We start from the raw sequence: 16660 nt of genomic DNA on the forward strand, positions 1-16660 counted from the left end.
TCCATTACTAACGACAGGCTCGCGGCACCATAATCGCTTTGAAATCGCAACGTGTAAAGCGTAATGAAAATGCAACGATGCCATTGGTGATGACGTCATAATTGGCAGCTGACCGTCGGCGCTCCGAGCGTCATGACGCGCAAGTCACGCGCAAGCCACGGGCGACAAAGGCGCGTCGTTCCACCCTCGCGGAACCACCCCCCGGCTCGCGTGGAACGAAACTGCCGACCAGACGGACCAGCTGGTCGGTTGGGACAGCACTTGGCACAGCACCGCGTATTGGGTGGCAGTACGTGAGAGCTTGCGTGAATGGAATGCTGGAGCTGTTCGTGCAATGTTCTCAAAGTGTGCTGTTCGTGGTAAGTAATTGTGCCACCCTTATGCGCCAAAACAAGCCACCTTGTGCTTAAAAGTTGTCAAAGGTTGCAGTACATATTGCAATACGTGTTTGTGTCGCTATCCAGGTGGAATATCGTGAAAAAGTCGTCGGCATGTGCAGACTGGCTGAACATGCAAAAGAGCTGGACTGACAAGAGCATATAAGGTCCCTACAGGATACCACGTGCTTCCAAATGAATATGATACCAGTTGTGCTGTTTTTTCACGTACCTAATGTACCAGTATTTTGAGGACATTTTCTGCATTTTCTTGGTCTAGTATTCATTTTTCCATGTTCATTCGGAGGGGGGGGGGGCAGAGAAGCATTAGGTGAGGGGTTTGGGGCCTAGCTCCCCCCCCCCCCAAAGTCAGCACGGGGGGAGCTCGCCCTCTCTCCTAAAATGCATAAAATGTCGCCCTTACCCCGGTTTCCATTACCCAAGCAAGTTTTGGCTCGGTGCCAATTAGATTACACGCTATGACGTTTGCAGCCATCTAATCTCTTCTTTGACTTCAAGGTTGACAAATCAGGCTGTCCTGACGAAGGTGGGCTGGAACGATGAGCTGCGCTTTGGTGTAAAGATTCGGTTTTTGGTAACATACTTCTTACCCATGGCCAGGTCTGACGTCACAGGTCTGGATATACGGGTATGGCGTCATAAAAAGGCTGGCTCACATCGTGGCGGCTAAGCTGGCTGATCCAGCTCAAGGCCTGGTTGGTCTCAGCGGGAGACGCGCTTAACACTTACCCAGCGACAGACATCCGCCAGGCCTGTTCAAATGATTGCATCCCCACGCACGACTTTAACGTCCCGTCCGGTTTTGACCAGACTTTTTGAGAATCTGGACAGTATCAACTTCGATCAATGTTTTCCATTCGACGCCTTCAGAACTTCAGTCCAAGACTTAACGATTATGCGGAGAAGCGCCGGGGTGACGCGCTTGACGCCGAGGGTGGGCCCGCGTGGCACCTGCTGGCGCTCCAAACGTCGACCACAGCCTCGCGGTGTGTGCCAGTGGTGCCGTTCTTTCGGCCCGGGCTGGTAAGCTACGCGTCGGTGCCCAGGACACTAGTTTTGGTCGGCGTTTGGAACAACTGGGTCTGGGAACAACCCTGTCATTTCACTGTAATTTGTAGTGATGGTCTTCAGGGTTGACTCAGAGGTCAAACGGCCTTTGGCTTCGTGAATGGTCTGTGACGGAGTAAGTGTCTCGTATGGCGCATTAGCAAACGCGTGACATGTCCTGACGCATCCTGAGACCGGCAAACATGAAATTTGACAGCCCTTAGCCTGAATCGTGCCGCGATATCAAATATCCACTTATGAACCATGACCTTGGATCCGTGCAAGCTAACTTTCTCTGCCTCTTCTACAGAGGCAGAGAAGTTATAAAGTTGCGTTTGTAAAAAATCAGCGACGTATGCTCGTAAATATGCGCTAGATTCGGTATCCGCCTAAAGTTGTATGTTGTGTCCGCTGTAGGATCTCACTTAACTGATGTTTTAGGCAAAACGCTTTTTGCAAACAACTTTACTGTGGAAAAATATAGCTACCAACTCCCGTTTTATTTCGATCACCTTAGGCGAGTTGACTTACCTGTATTCGAGCATTTTGCAAAAACAAAATACGCTGCAAACAGCTGTTGTGCTCGGCGTAACCAAAAATATCGATTAATCGGAAAGCAACGAAAAAACGAAACTACTCCGCTGCTGAGGACAGCTATCAAGAACGTCACAAGAGCCAATGCAAATGCTCGGCTGTCAGTCATGTTCAATTCTTCAAACAGAATGAATATGCGTCTTAAATAAATCAATTGCCCCGAAACTGAAGCCACAAACTGTGGAAGTGTTGGAAGTCCACCAACAGACAAGATGACGGGTATTCATAGGCATCGACTGCCACTGAAAGACCCATTCTTGTTCTGATAGCTACACAGTCCTGCTGACTTCATTCCTTTTCTGCTGAGGTTGTATCGTTTTGTCTTACTTTCTTCCCCGACCAGACGCCACTGTTGATTGATTCCTTCGGTGAAAGTACACGCATGGAACACGCATGTTTATAAGTAAAACTCCTTTTTCCTAAAGGCTAGAAGAAAAATGAAGAAACGCACGTACTTGCCAGTATGGCTTCAACTGAAAGACTAGCGAACGAAACTGCGCACATTTTATGATAAAGCATACATATGGGTCACACGTGTTTGATACAGGCTCGCTTTCTGATCTCTGTCGTTCAACTGGTGGCGGTAAAACTAAATAAACCTTACGATTTGCTTCCAAGCCCTGTCGGCCATGTGTCGGTCCCGGATAACCGGCGTGACGTTATGTCAGATGATGCGATAATTATTGGTGATCTGCGGACAGATCTACAGGTCTGTCTGCCTGTGATCTGTTGTTCACCTTGCTCCGCGCATCTAGTTTCAAGATCGGCTCTGGTGCTGCTATCTGATATCCAATCTTCCATTAATCTTGAAAACTTGTTAAATCGGGCAGATCTCAGACTTGTCCTCGGGCACGCGTTCACCGGCTGTACATAAGGCTGGCACTTGTGCAACCCAATTTCTATCCTCCGACAATCCTTCGAACTGTCTGCAGGTGGGGCTCGATAACCGGTTATTCGTATCCGGGGGCAAAAAGTGCACGTCGGATGTTGAGGCTGCCCTAGCTCAACAGTGAAGGCCACATGCTAACCACCTTGCATTTTCACAGAGGTGGGTGCAACTTTTGAGCGGTTTCACTTGTTGCTGAAAACAGCATGAAGCCGCACCCACTGGTTGCGAAGATGTTAGCTCTTTGATATTGCCGGCTGGGATGAGATGCCGCTGCTGGAGCTTAGCGTGGTCTCACTGATCCAGAAAGGCTCGCTTAAGCGTACTTCTGTACCTTTAATCGGGTCAGTTCCAGTGGAAATTCACAAACACCCTATATGCCATTTTTTCCATTTGTCCAGTGAGCATCAAAACATGTGTATACTTGTTGACTAATGGAACACTCTTTTAGTTATGTGTTGCTCGTAATATTAATGCAGCGCCTGACTTGCGGGCAAGTGCTGCGCTACCATGCCTTTTGGCATGTCGTTTAGGCAAGTTGGCGCAGTTTTAGCGGATAATGCCTCCCGCCGAGATCAGGGACGGGATTGGGGATGGGATCAAGGATGGGAGCAGGGATGGTATTCGGGACTGGGGATTAGGGATGTTTTACGCAAAGGTCAATGGTGGAAGCGAGGGCGAAAGGGCACGCGGTTTCCAGTCAGGGGCAAACTAGCAGCTTTGAGGCACCTGGCCATCACTGACACCGCGCGGAGGGGGGAGGGGGGGGGGGGGGGGGGGGCGCGAGCGCTCATGAGTCCGGTCAGCAGGTCCCCCCGGACCGAGTTTCGTCTGACCGTGCAGAAGTCAGCCAGCGTCCGTCGAGACATTCTAAAACGCACGAAGCGACCTGGGGCCTACCCTGACCCTGCGCGATGGTGCTGGAGCTTACGCCTGACCCCGCGCGATGGTGTTGGAGCTTATGCTGACCCCGCGCGATGGTGTTGGAGCTTATGCTGACCCCGCGTGATGGTGCTGGAGGCTTATGCTGACCCGCGTGATGGTGCTGGATTTTATGCTGATCCTGCGCGATAGTGATGGATCTTATGCTGACCTCGCACGATGGTGCTGGAGCTTATGCTGACCCTGCGCGATGGTGCTGGAGCTTACGCTGACCCCGCGCGATGGTGTTGGAGCTTATGCTGACCCCGTGCGATGGTGTTGGAGCTTATGCTGACCCCCGCGCGATGGTGTTGGAGCTTATGCTGACCCCGTGCGATGGTGCTGGAGCTTACGCTGACCCCTTGCGATGGTGTTGGGCTTATGCGGACCCCGTGCGATGGTGATGGAGCTTACGCTGACCCTGCGCCGATCGTGCTGGAGCTTATGCTGACCCCGTGCGATGGTGCTGGAGGGCTTACGCTGACCCCGTGCGATGGTGTTGGGCTTATGCTGACCCCGTGCGATGATGCTGGAGCTTATGCTGATCCTGCGCGATAGTGATGGATCTTATGCTGACCCTGCGCGATAGTGCTGGAGCTTAGCTGACCCTGCGCGATGGTGATGGAGCTTACGCTGACCCCGTGCGATGTGATGGAGTTTACGCTGACCCCGTGCGAGTGGTGTTGGGCTTATGCTGACCCCGTGCGATGGTGATGGAGCTTACGCTGACCCCGTGCGATGGTGTTGGGCTTATGCTGATCCTGCGCGATGGTGCACACGCTCGTCCCAGCTAAGCGGCAGAGAAAGAAACCTCCGGGATGGCTGCGGAAATCCCAGCTACCGCGGGAAACGGTGCAAAGACAAGTTTCAAGACAAATTTCGGTCTGAAATGGTCAATGGGCTTTTGACATGGCCTAGAAGCACCAGACGTTTAATGCATCGGAACGTTTAATGCAACCCGGGTACGGGTCGCCCGAATCAGACCCACCAGAGGCTTTGGAAATCTCAAGCCTTGCCCTGTGTAGGCCCTTTGAAGTTTCAGCCCATCTGCCTTAAGTACTCCTACATGAAAAGTACATGGCATATAGTGTCCATATGCCACAAGTTATGTTCCAATGTTCCAATATCCAAATGTTCGTTGGTACTGACTCGACTATCAGCCTTGCACCTTTGTGTTGCGCTGCTGGCTGCTGTACCGCTACGTGCTTTGGATGAGGCAATGTTTGGTGGACAGTAAGTTAGCATGGTGTCTGCTATTAAGAAGGACTGCTCGCCACGTTGTGGCGTGCCTTGCATTATTATTAGCTGGTTTCTTACTCTCTCGACGAATTACGGTGCTGACCCTTGCAGGGCACCTGCAGTGGCCAACTTCGTGTTCGTGATTGGTCACCGCCTGTGACGTTTCGTCACTGCACGGGCCCTGCTCGAATGGAGCCAGGAGATGAATAGGGGCCTCCCTGCATTTGCAACTAAGTTTGGAAGCAGCACAAGTTCAACGAGGAGGGCGTCCCTCGATACGGCCGCGACCTACTGCCCGAGACAGCCAGAGCCTTGACTGACTTTGCACCGTTATCAGCCCTCACGTCGTTCCAGGTGGGTTCTCGAACGACCTTCAACTCTCGTGCGTATGACTGACTGATGCCCGCTTGTAAGGATTACTTAACGGTGTGGTCGCCGCTTTGTTCTTCATCACGACTGAGCGACCAATGCAAACGGGCTGAAGTGCTGGGCAGCCGACGCAGCGGCGGGTAGCGTCGCCTGTTAAACTCCTCCGTGGCCAGGTGGAGCGTTTTTTGCGTCAAGTTCGCCTAGGTCATTTACCTGCGCAGTAGCGCTTTCGGCGTGGCCGCCTTTGAAGTGGTAGGTGGCTGCCTTCCTATCGTCCTCCTCGCTTCAACTGGAACACCCTGACACCCGTTCTTCATTGGCCAGTGGAAGCCCATTTCTTACTCCGTTGTAAGCTTCACTACTTATCTACAACGCCACGGTCCAACCCCGTTCCCTATTTGGCCGAGAGGCTAAGTAAGTGTGCTTGTTTTAAAAGTAAGTCGTTTGATGGATTGCTGATATAACAGCGTGTAGCAGCGCTCGATGCGCTGTTGACAGTCTTGTAACCCGGCAAATAGGTAGGTCTCGATCTCATCTGAAAAGCGCGACCGATTGATGTCTTTAGTCATAGATCACTTGCTAACGACTGTGATTTGAATAATATCGAAGGTGCGCAATTCCTGCGCGCTATATGTCTCCACGGAGCTGAACAAGCGGATTCGATTTGTGTCCATGTGTGGAATTAAAGGAGGCGTTTCTTTATTGGCGTGTATCTGTGACGCCACCTCAGCGAAAGGAGCTTGAGCTATAAGTCTTTGGGGAGGCCGGCCCCAGAATCTAGTGGTGGTGTAGTTCATTGGGCGACTCTGTCTGTAGTCCATTGGGCGGCTCTGTCTGAAGTCCATTGGGCGGCTCTGTCTGTAGTCCATTGGGCGGCCCTGTCTGTAGTTCATTGGGCGGCTCTGCCCTCAAAAAGACCATTCATTGAAAGCGAACCGACCGTAGACGGTCACGGATGGCGCGGGAAATACTTGTCCTCTACGAACTAAATGCAAGGATGCGTTTTGCAAGGGAATCTCTCACAACGAAAGCCGACGGACGGGTCGTTCTGTGGCTGCTGAGGAAGTGCGCAGTCGGAGTGGCGGACACCAGCACCCTGCGGCGGCGGCGTTCAGGGGAGGCCCGCGCAGGTCGCCGACGAGGCGCGCCCGGCCCGCCGGTGGCGCCCCCCTCGCCGGCGGTGAAGGTGGCCAGGTGGGCCGCCCGTTGCCGGCCGGGATCGCTCAGACCTGATCCAGAGGTGTATCACGAGGCCGGCCAGCCTCCGAGACCGGCCCACAGGTGGGTGACGGGCCTGATCTCGTTCGCTTCCCGCGCCGGTGCCGCTACACGACGGCTCGGATGTTTCGCTGCCGGAGAAACGTTAGCGCGCGACAAAGACGCCGGTACCGTCGCTCAACTGTGAGCCGGACGTAATCAATTGCGCTTGTGCGTGGTTAGAAACCCGGCTTGCCGACTCAGTGATGTTTGCACTTGTATTTCTGTTAAATCCGTTGTTCTGTTCAGTTGTCCACTCAAGTGTATGCTGATAGTTGTTTCGGTGCCAAAACGCAGCAAGATTGATCTCACATTTACCTGCATAGCTCAGCGACTCGCTGTTTTAAATGACCACCAACATTTTGTGCCGGCTGTGTGAGCTAAAGACATCGTTATTCACTGGCCGTTAGTGAATTTGGATCTCCGAGAAACCTAGAACCGACAGATCTCACCGTCTGTTCTATCATCGGGTTCATCGGATTCATCGGGTTCATCGTCGGTTCACCGTTCGCTTCGTCGGCATGATATTTCTACTCCAAACTAGTAGCCCCCTGAAGCATCGCACTTCTTGCCTGCTGTTGCCATAAGTCCGATGTCAGAGGTCCTCTGCATTTAACCTCTACTTTTTATGGTAAAGACTAATACCTTTGGAACATTACGACCACTTTCAGACTGGTTTGCGGCCTCGACGGCATTTGGGTCACATGCTGCTAAATTCATGTTGTGTCCGTTTCCGCTTGGATTGCAGCTCGAATCTAACCGACCTTTGCACTAAAACCGAGCGAAAGTAAAAGCGCGGTTTTGATTTCAATCCCAGGATTACGGAGGGATAAACTCGTGCGATTGTTGTGAGGATTTGGCTCTACAAATCAGCTATTATAATATTTAGCAACTTGATTTATTTGACAGAGCTAGATGGGATTTCGTCTGATGGTAAGCATCCAGACGCTTTACGTTTATCGTACGTGATCACTTGAAGCGCTAGCTTATGGTGCCTGCTTTTCTCGAATGCCGGGGGGCAACATATCTTTGCCGTTCGGGGTGATCTTGATTTAAAGGTTGTATGCAATACTTACGATCGTCTCATCCTGCGCTACGCAATATATTAACAATTTCAGTCAGCTGGGGCGCACAGATCCTCACGTCTTCGCTTCCTGTTGGTACGATTACATATAAGATATGACCAACAGTAAACAAATACTTATAATCACGTCCGTATAGCTTCCATAAGCGTGCACCTCTATTCGTACCATGCCTGATATCATACCATACCATACCATGCCATGCCTGAAGCTACCATGCCATGCCTGAAGCTACCAAGCCATAGCCATAGTTCAAGCCATGTAAGTACATAGTACATAGTACAAATATAGCACATAGTACATAGTACATAGTACAAAACATAGCACATAGTACATAGTACATACATAGCACATATTACATAGTACAAGCCATAGCCAGAGCCATAGTTCATACCAGGCCTTGGTAACACTGCCGCTTGGGATCGTAGGAACCGCTGGACGATCTCAGAGCTGCTGTCAGGTGTCCTAAGGGCGACTGTCAAATGTGCTTCCTGAGGGCCAGACCGGCCCGGCCCGTGGGAAGGAGATGGACAGGATCACGATCGCTGCGTCGGTGCTGTCGCTGGTGGGGAAGGAAATGAGCGGATCACGATCGCTTTGCCTCCGCTGTCCGCTGGTAGACGAAGGGGATGACACGGGATCGCGATCACTTGCCTCCGCTGTCGCTGGTAGACGAAGGGGATGAACGGGATCGCGATTGCTTCGCCTCCGCTGCGCTGGTAACGAGGGGGATGAGCGGGACCGCGATTGCTTCGCCTCCGCTGTCGCTGTGTAACGAAGGGGATGAGCGGGATCGCGATTGCTTTGCCTCCGCTGTCGCTGGTAGACCGAAGGGGATGAACGGAATCGCGATTGCTTCGCCTCCGCTGCCGCTGGTAACGAAAGGGATGAGCGGGATCGCGACTTGCTTTGCCTCCGCTGTCGCTGGCAGACGAAGGGGATGAGCAGGATCACGACCGTTTTGCCGCCGCCTGTCGCAGGTAGCCGAAGGGAATGAACGGGATCGCACCAGTCGCTCCGGCTCTGCCGTCGCTCAAATCCATCGCCAGCTGACCTTGTCTCCGCAGCCCATCCGGCGACGCCGCGAAAGTGAACAACGTCGCCTGCTACTTGCAGCCAAACTGGTTGCCTGGGAGGGTGGGGCTAAGCCTTCGCATCGTTGAGGTGACGGGTCGACAGCGTCCCTGGCGACATCGTCAGCACACTGACGTCCCAGCAGGCAGGGACGGCTGTGACGCTGACGAGACAGTCTGTACCTTCCCCGCACAGCCGGAGACGCCAAAAGGGGGCCCGGGATGGGGTCGTATGACAAGCGGTTTGCAAGGATGTCACTCGGTCAAAAGCGTGAAGACAAGGATAAAAAAGTAGAGCCCGACAGTTCCCCACCCGTCGGTTCTATCGTTGGTTTCATCGGATTCATCGTCGGTTCATCAAATCCTGCTGGTCACATCAATTCTGTCGTCGGTTGGTAAGGCTTGCGGGGCATGTGGTCTCGATCGTGTTATGTCGTTTTTGAGGGCGAAGAGCTGGAGAAGTAAATCACAATTACTCTAATCGCACAAAACATTTTATAAAGGCGCCAAGGCAGCGCTGTTGAGCCATTTACGAGCCACGCGGGCCCATACTGGATGGCGTCAAGCCAAAAAGCTTGAAAACACTTCGTAAAACTTGAAACACTTTCGAGTATGAACGCAACGCGTCGAACCTTAAAAATGTTCAGCATTCGAAGACGGCTAGCTGCCAACGCTTCAGATGTCCCGGCGGAACACACTTTGCTCCGCGAAAACTGTTTTTAATCTTTAATCTAGTGACCTTGATCAGGTCACGTTTTTACGGTTTTGTTTACTGACGCCTTACCTTGTCACTCTCGTGTACTTGAAGCAAATATTGTTCAATGCTTGTCGCAACTTAAAGAACCGAAACGTTCACAACGATAGGCACATGATCATAGCAGCAAACGAAAATATAGGCCCGGCGCGACAACATGAATGATGTATGGATCCGCGGTCAACCAAATGCAGATATATTTTTTCAATACAGCGTAAGTTGCTCAGTGCATTAGCAAGGCAAATTATTCACATAGATAAGATGGTGGTATTAGCCTTATTCCTCGGAGAAAAACCAGGAAATGGACATATAGTTGGGTTGATATTTCGGTAGCATGCCCTTATCGGAGCAATAGCAAAGTGAATTAAAGTTGCTCGTCCTCACGAATTCGCTTGTGCTATTGTTTCGATAAATGGATGTTGCCGAAACACCAACCCAAGTGTACCTCTATTCTCCTGGTTTCTCCGAGGAATAAGGCTAATACTACTGTCTCATCTATATTTTTTCAGATAACTTTCAGCAAGCTTTCTAGATCATGTAGGATTGTTGATGTACTTTGACATTATATTTCCGACAAACACGTCATGAAGAGGAACGCTGAACATATATGGAAAATCGCTTTCCAAACAGCACGCGGCTACTCGTCTAGCATGCTTGCCAACTTTTGCTGTAAAGCTGTAAGCAAATGCTGACTGCTGTAAAGGTCATGGTGCTATTTTTTCCCTTCGACGCAAAATGTTTGCCCTAACCAATGAAACAGAAAGCGGTTCAGTGTTATGAAAAACAAGTGTACAAAAATGCCAATTAAAACATGAAACAACCAGTCCCGGTAAACCTTATTTGTGAAATTTTAAGAACGTTGGTCAGTATTGTTTACACTTTAACGCATTAGCATCATACTAAACAGACATATCATTGCAATTGAAATACATTTGAAAACGAGTCACCTGACGTTTTGGGCAGGCTGAGGACCTCTCTCTCTCCGCACCACAGCAACCTGCGGTCAACAGTTGGTTACTCCTACCCTCCGATCCATGCCCGCTAATATTCTGGCGTGCTCATGCATATGATGTAGAGCCTACGTGCCATAACCATTGCTTAAGCCTAAACGCTCCCTGTGCTGATTTAAGTTGATTGGTGGTGAGGCTGCATGCCAAAGATAGTTCAAATGGACAGCTTATTCGCAACGGATTCGGACGCCCTAGCTTTCTTCTCCGTCACACGCTCCCTCCCAGCACATTCCGTGAGCGTCCCTTGGATTTCGTCTGCGTGCGCCTCTGCACACGTCCCTGAGTGCTCCCCTGCACGCACGTCCCTGAGTGCGCCTCTGCCCAGGTATTGCTGCGAGTATCTCTGCTCGCCTGTCCCTGGATGCTGCGGCTTGCAAGGCTGCCTGCATTGCGCCGGCGGTGCGTTGCACAATGGCGGCACTTTGGAGGCCGGCTCGCGCGCGCCGTTCGGCGGCTCAGCGCGCGGGGACGAGCCCTGAGAGAGTTCGATTTCGGCGAGGCTTTGGTGTCCCGGTTTCGTTCCAAAGCCATGTGCGGCTTACATCCGACGGCGGCTGCTGTCTGGAGGTAGTCCGGTCCGAATGTTTTCCTACACCCGAAATATGGTCTGGATCCGTCCCTGCTGGATCCTGCACATTTGGTTGCGACACCAACGTTAAAAACACGCTAACGGAGTCGGGACAGGATCGGGCCTGACCCACTCCCAGCAGGTAATAGCGGTAAGCTGGCTCGCAACACAGTGCTAGGAAGGGTTGGTAGATGAGTCCGAAGCTTGGAAAACAAAAGACGTGGTCTGAGGTTTAGCTGGCAATACTCGCTGACATTTTGCGAGTCAACTAAACTTGTCAACTGGGAGATAGTCTTACGTCCACCGTATTATTAGTTGCAAAATAAGATACAATTTTGTAGAATTTCACATATCGGCTGAGATGTCTGCTGGAAAAAATAAGTTGCACGCTCCTGATGGTTGGCCGCTGATGATCAAGCAGACAATGAGCAAGAGGCGGCAACTAGATGAGAAACCCTCGCTGGTAGCGCTAGCTTGTAAATCGTAGTAAACAATTCCATACAAACTCCAATTTTTTACCATTTCAGAGGTGAAAAGCTTCTGGCATACATCCAAATCACTGCGTGGGCCATAAAATGCGAGCCGGGCACAACTGGATTTCGCAAGTTCACGGGGCAGAAGTGTCCTTTTTCGGTCTGATTGACAAACGCTCGTCACTGGATGACTCACGACCCGAGGTCAGAAGCCATCAGCTGATGCAGAGACAGGCTGAGGTCTGTGAGTGACCTCACGCGACCTTGCACGTCGGTCTTTGTTATTTTTGGGAAGATGCGATGGACGAGCGGCATATCAAAAACAAAGCTAAGCACGGGGCATCGTACTCAGGTGAATGCCTGCGTGTTGCAGCCATTATTCAAAGCCACGAGGCAGCCGACCGCGGCGGGAAAATTCCATCAATTGTCCATTAATCACATTAATTACATTATTGATTACCTGCCTGGACTCCAAGCAGACGCAGGGATGCGGCAGTAATGCCTAATTAGGCCGCAGAGGAGTGGCCAAGGCTCTGATTCCCGCGTGATTCGGGATATGACTGACGTTTAAGAGCGCCGCATAATTCGTGCGATATGATTGAGACCAGATGTAGAAGGACGGCCGTTGAACATCCACGCCGCCATCCTGGAATTTGCGTCATTGCTCAGCGAACGATGTCATTGTGAGCGGGGCTCGAATAGAGTGGAAGTAAACGAATGTTTGTATTTTATTGTAGATATCAAATCGGCGCGTTTGTATTGACCGTTGTCCCTCATTGTAAAGCGGGTGAGACTCAGTTGTTCAACCTGCTGGTTACATTATGCCTGGTTCATGCCTGCGGGGTTACGTCAGTTGGCAAGCTACTAGCCAATTGAGACGGACCAATTTCCGTACAACTTGCTTCCAAAGTTCCAAGTGCCGGCGAGCCGGGAAAGCATGTGTAGCTGAACTTCATGTCCATCAATCCAGTGTCCCAAATCATTGATGACACGGGGTCTGATCTGCTGTCCGTGTTGCTGATATGCCAGATGCCCAGCGTGGATTATGTCAACAGTGATTGCACATGTTACGCTACGAGGCTGTAAAACTCCCTTAATGATATATATAATATATATATATATATTATAATATATATATATATACCTATGAAGATCATTCAGACCAAAGGAAAACTCATCGTGCCTTCGCCAGTTTTGCTTTGGTCCTCGCAAAGCTATTTTCGTTGCGAATAGTTATATTTTTTTACTTATATATGTCGTTTCGCGAAGCTATTTTGTTATCTAATTCGGGTGTTGACTAACAGATCCAGCCATCCCGGAGCCCATTGCATGTCCTTACCTACATGCAATGCGGGCGAATGGCTACCACCTGTACATGAAATTGGTCGGAACGCAACGGACTCACGTAAACAGCTCGATTCCATGACTGCACGCGACAAGACCTTATCATGGGGCGCGGCGCGACAGCTCCTGCTCGCGCCGGGGTGCGGCCTGTTGCCGATGGCAAGGAAGCGTGGGCCTCATCAGCATGAGATCAGCCCAGGAGCCAGCCGCCGGGGGTGTGTCTCGTGGCCTTGAGTGCACGGTGCGTGTCTTGGGCGTCCGAAAATGGACCTGGCTGGCGAGCACCGCGAGCGCCAGGCTTGGCTCCACGGCAAGGCCATATGGAAAACTTGGCGGTGAGGGGCCACAAGTTAAGTTTGCTTTAATGGAATAATTAAGTTTAGTGCCAGAAGCGCGCAAAATTTTGTGCGTGGTGCATAACTTAGCATGGTGTACAGCTTCGCAAGTTTTCAAAGAACTCAACTTCAGTGAACTTCTTTATCGTTAACTGCTTATTTACGTTCTGTCCTGACATTTTAATGATCAACATTTATTCACGTTCGTATTAATGCCGGTCAAAATTTGATAAGGGGAGCACGTGCCCCCACCCCTTCTCCCTAAGCAGTACCCTAGCTCCCCACGCCGTCTACCCGTGGAGGCGACGGGAGAGCGCACAGACAGCTTGTGTGCGCCCGGCCGGATCGGGTGGGGCGGGCAGGGGCAGGGCGGGTCGTGGCGCCGTGCTGCAATGGGGCCACGATCTGTGTCGGGCGCCGTGAGCGCTGATCAGCCGCAACACCTGCCGGCGTCCTTGAGCGCCCGAGCTCTCACTGCAGCCGGCCCGGTCGCCGGCGAGCTCGCCCGCCGCCAATCAGCCGAGCCGTGGGCTCGACGTCCGTGGTGGAGACCCTTTGCCAACTCGGAGGTGTGTTAACGTTGGGAGCTGCAAATGAGATACCGTAGCAGGCGCACTGGCGGCACCCATTTCCGTGCTTTGGATAATGCGCATGTACGCGCATTTGGGTGACTTTTCGGAAGCCGTCCTCGCTCAGCTCAACTTAAAACAAACTGCGTATAGAAAAAGTCTGCACTGTACTTTCATCCACTGTGGGGCATGATCATTACAGCCGAGCCTGCCGTTTCGACAGATGGCGTTTCAAAATATCTCGCCGAATGAGAGCCCTCGAGTCGCAATGTCACGTGGCGGGACATATCAATTGGCATTGCGTGCGGTTATGTTAGCATTGCACCGAGCTGCTTGAGCTGCACAGCCGAAAGCCTTGCAATCTGACGCTGCTCACGTAGGCGTGCAAAGAAGCCGGTGATGCATCGCCGAGGAAATTTCAAAAGCTTCGCGGCGACCTGTGCAGTGCAACAACTTGTTGCGTAGAAGCTGGGGCGCAGACAGGCAGCGTGTTGTGCGTAATTTACAGAAAATTCAGGAACCAATAATGTGCGTCTGTGGGAAAGTCTTTGGCAGGCACATTATGTAAGAGTTTGAAGGTTTTGGGAAAGGTTTTTGATTGTCAATATTATGGGTTAATTCATCTTAACGCCACCCGCTTACTGTACAGTTTCTTAAAGTTAGAGAAACATTTTCACCTGAACGTGATAGCTTTTGGACTGTCCAAAATACCAAACATTTCTCGTCTTTTTAAATGTTTGAAACATTTCGCACAGTTATGAGCATTCTGTGAAGACAGATGATGTAATGGAGTCCCAAATGTCTAGAATATGTCACATGTGTCGCATTGAACAAAAAGTCATACGTCCAAGGTATGCCTATGTCTGGAACTAACTTTGAACAACGTTAGACGTGTGAAGTTGATATTCATTTTCTATAGAACATCAGCGACGTTGGCTAAGTACGGACAGTATGTTAAACAAAATTTAAGTCTGGTTACGTTTCTGACGTGCTCCTTTTCAGCCCCTATCGTCTTCGTTCACGGCCAAGTAGGTCAAGTCTGAACAAGCTCACTGCCGGAAATTTCCACTAAGGATTAATGAACCACCAACCACAAGGGGCTGAGATCCACAGCGGTAACTTTTTTGCAAGTCACTGGGGTCCCAGGTGGAGGGACTTAGCCTGCCGTCGTGACGTCATTCATGCCGTATGACACGTCATTCCGCGAAAGCGTGCCTGTTGCGTGCCACCTGCCTAGCCCGGTCGCATGACAGGACCTCTTGTGTCGAAGACACGACATGCGAAACCGCTATTTTCCTCGCTCGTGTTTTCCCTGGCCCAAGGGTTCACGCTGGGTGCGCGCGCACGCGATTTCATTCCGTGAGATTGAACTGATGTGACTCTTGAATGAGCCGAGGGTAAACGACTGAATGTGCGTCCTGTAAATGGTGCATTTCAGTGCGCCGGTCATCGGCGTACCTGATCTCGGAGACAGAAGAGGATGGTTTTGAAGAAAGAAAAAGCGAATGAACATTTCAGGATCACTGTGGCGGTAATCGGTATCAGTGTTACTCGCCGAGTGCACTTTCAGCAATCGCTGCTCTTTTTGTCTTTTTCCAAACTGAAGGCAAATTTTCAAAAATATCGTCAGAAAAAGTCCGTTAAATGAACCAGCAGCTGATGTCCGACCATATTCGATCTTCGATATGCCAGGTGGCAATTCAGTAAGTCCTGGCGTATTTAAACGTCAAATTGATAGAATGAAGGCTCCCGTTTCGGACTTCAGGTTTTTCTTGCTCAAAAAATGCGAATCAAACACAACGTTGATGATACAATTATTGTGATGTGCCTGCGTGGCAAAGGACAAATGTTTGGCTCGCAATCAAAGGTCAACCAAAAGCCTGAGTTATATGTTACGAGAACAGACATATTCCACATCAAGAGGCAGTGATTATCGTGACCTCTAAGAAGGCGGATGCAAGCTTTCCGCTAAAAAAAACATGGAACTGATACTCTCAGCCTAAATTTAATAAAGCATTTAAAGTCTCCGACATGGTAATGAGTTTTTTTGTCTTTGACATTTGCTTTGACATTTGCTTTTGACATTTGCTTTTGACATTTGTCTTTTGACATTTGACATTTGATCTTTGCCCTGTGCTTTTCACCTTGACATGTGAAGTCGTATGTGAGACCCTAACAGGAAGGGGATAGTCAAGGGGATAGTCAAGGGACTACCCTAACAGGAAGGGGATAGTCCTCTAGTTGCACAACCGCTGAGAGTCTGTCTTCGGAGTGCGTTCTGCCATGATGCCGAGTTCTTCAGGAACGTTCCGAGATCAATAAGTTGTCTTCCAGATGCTGTAATCCCACAATGACCTTAGTTCCCGCCAGATGGCAGGATTTTCGTAAATGCTCATCCGTTATTAGGCCTCCATTTTTTACCTAGCAAGCCCGATGGCAGAAAGAGGCTCAGTTAGGAATTAAGTATTTTCGGCGAAGCTGATGCGTCTTAAAACGCACCCCGCTCCGCCCAAATCTTTTAACGGACACAATCATTAACGGACGCGGACAAAATGCAACAAATCTGACAGGGTCATTATGTTAAACAGCACATAGGGCCAAACCACCCAGTTGCATATGCCGCTTTACTGCGTGCTTCAAATAAATGCTCTCAAAACTCTGAGCGGCCCAACTCGGTTTTACCAATCATATGATTTCACATGTTTTTTCCCGCCAGTTTCTACCATCGCACGTTCTATCAA

General features: G+C 50.6%; 1 protein-coding gene across 1 annotated transcript in view; it reads left to right on the plus strand.

Moving 5' to 3' along the window:
• The window catches only part of LOC119113427 (DNA cross-link repair 1A protein-like), a 38299-nt gene that overhangs the window by 20836 nt on the left and 803 nt on the right, over nt 1–16660 (plus strand). The window lies entirely within an intron of this gene.

This window comes from Pollicipes pollicipes, unplaced genomic scaffold (genome assembly GCF_011947565.3).
Source record: "Pollicipes pollicipes isolate AB1234 unplaced genomic scaffold, Ppol_2.1 Scaffold_7262;HRSCAF=8765_pilon_pilon_pilon, whole genome shotgun sequence".
Lineage (NCBI taxonomy): Eukaryota > Metazoa > Arthropoda > Thecostraca > Pollicipedomorpha > Pollicipedidae > Pollicipes > Pollicipes pollicipes.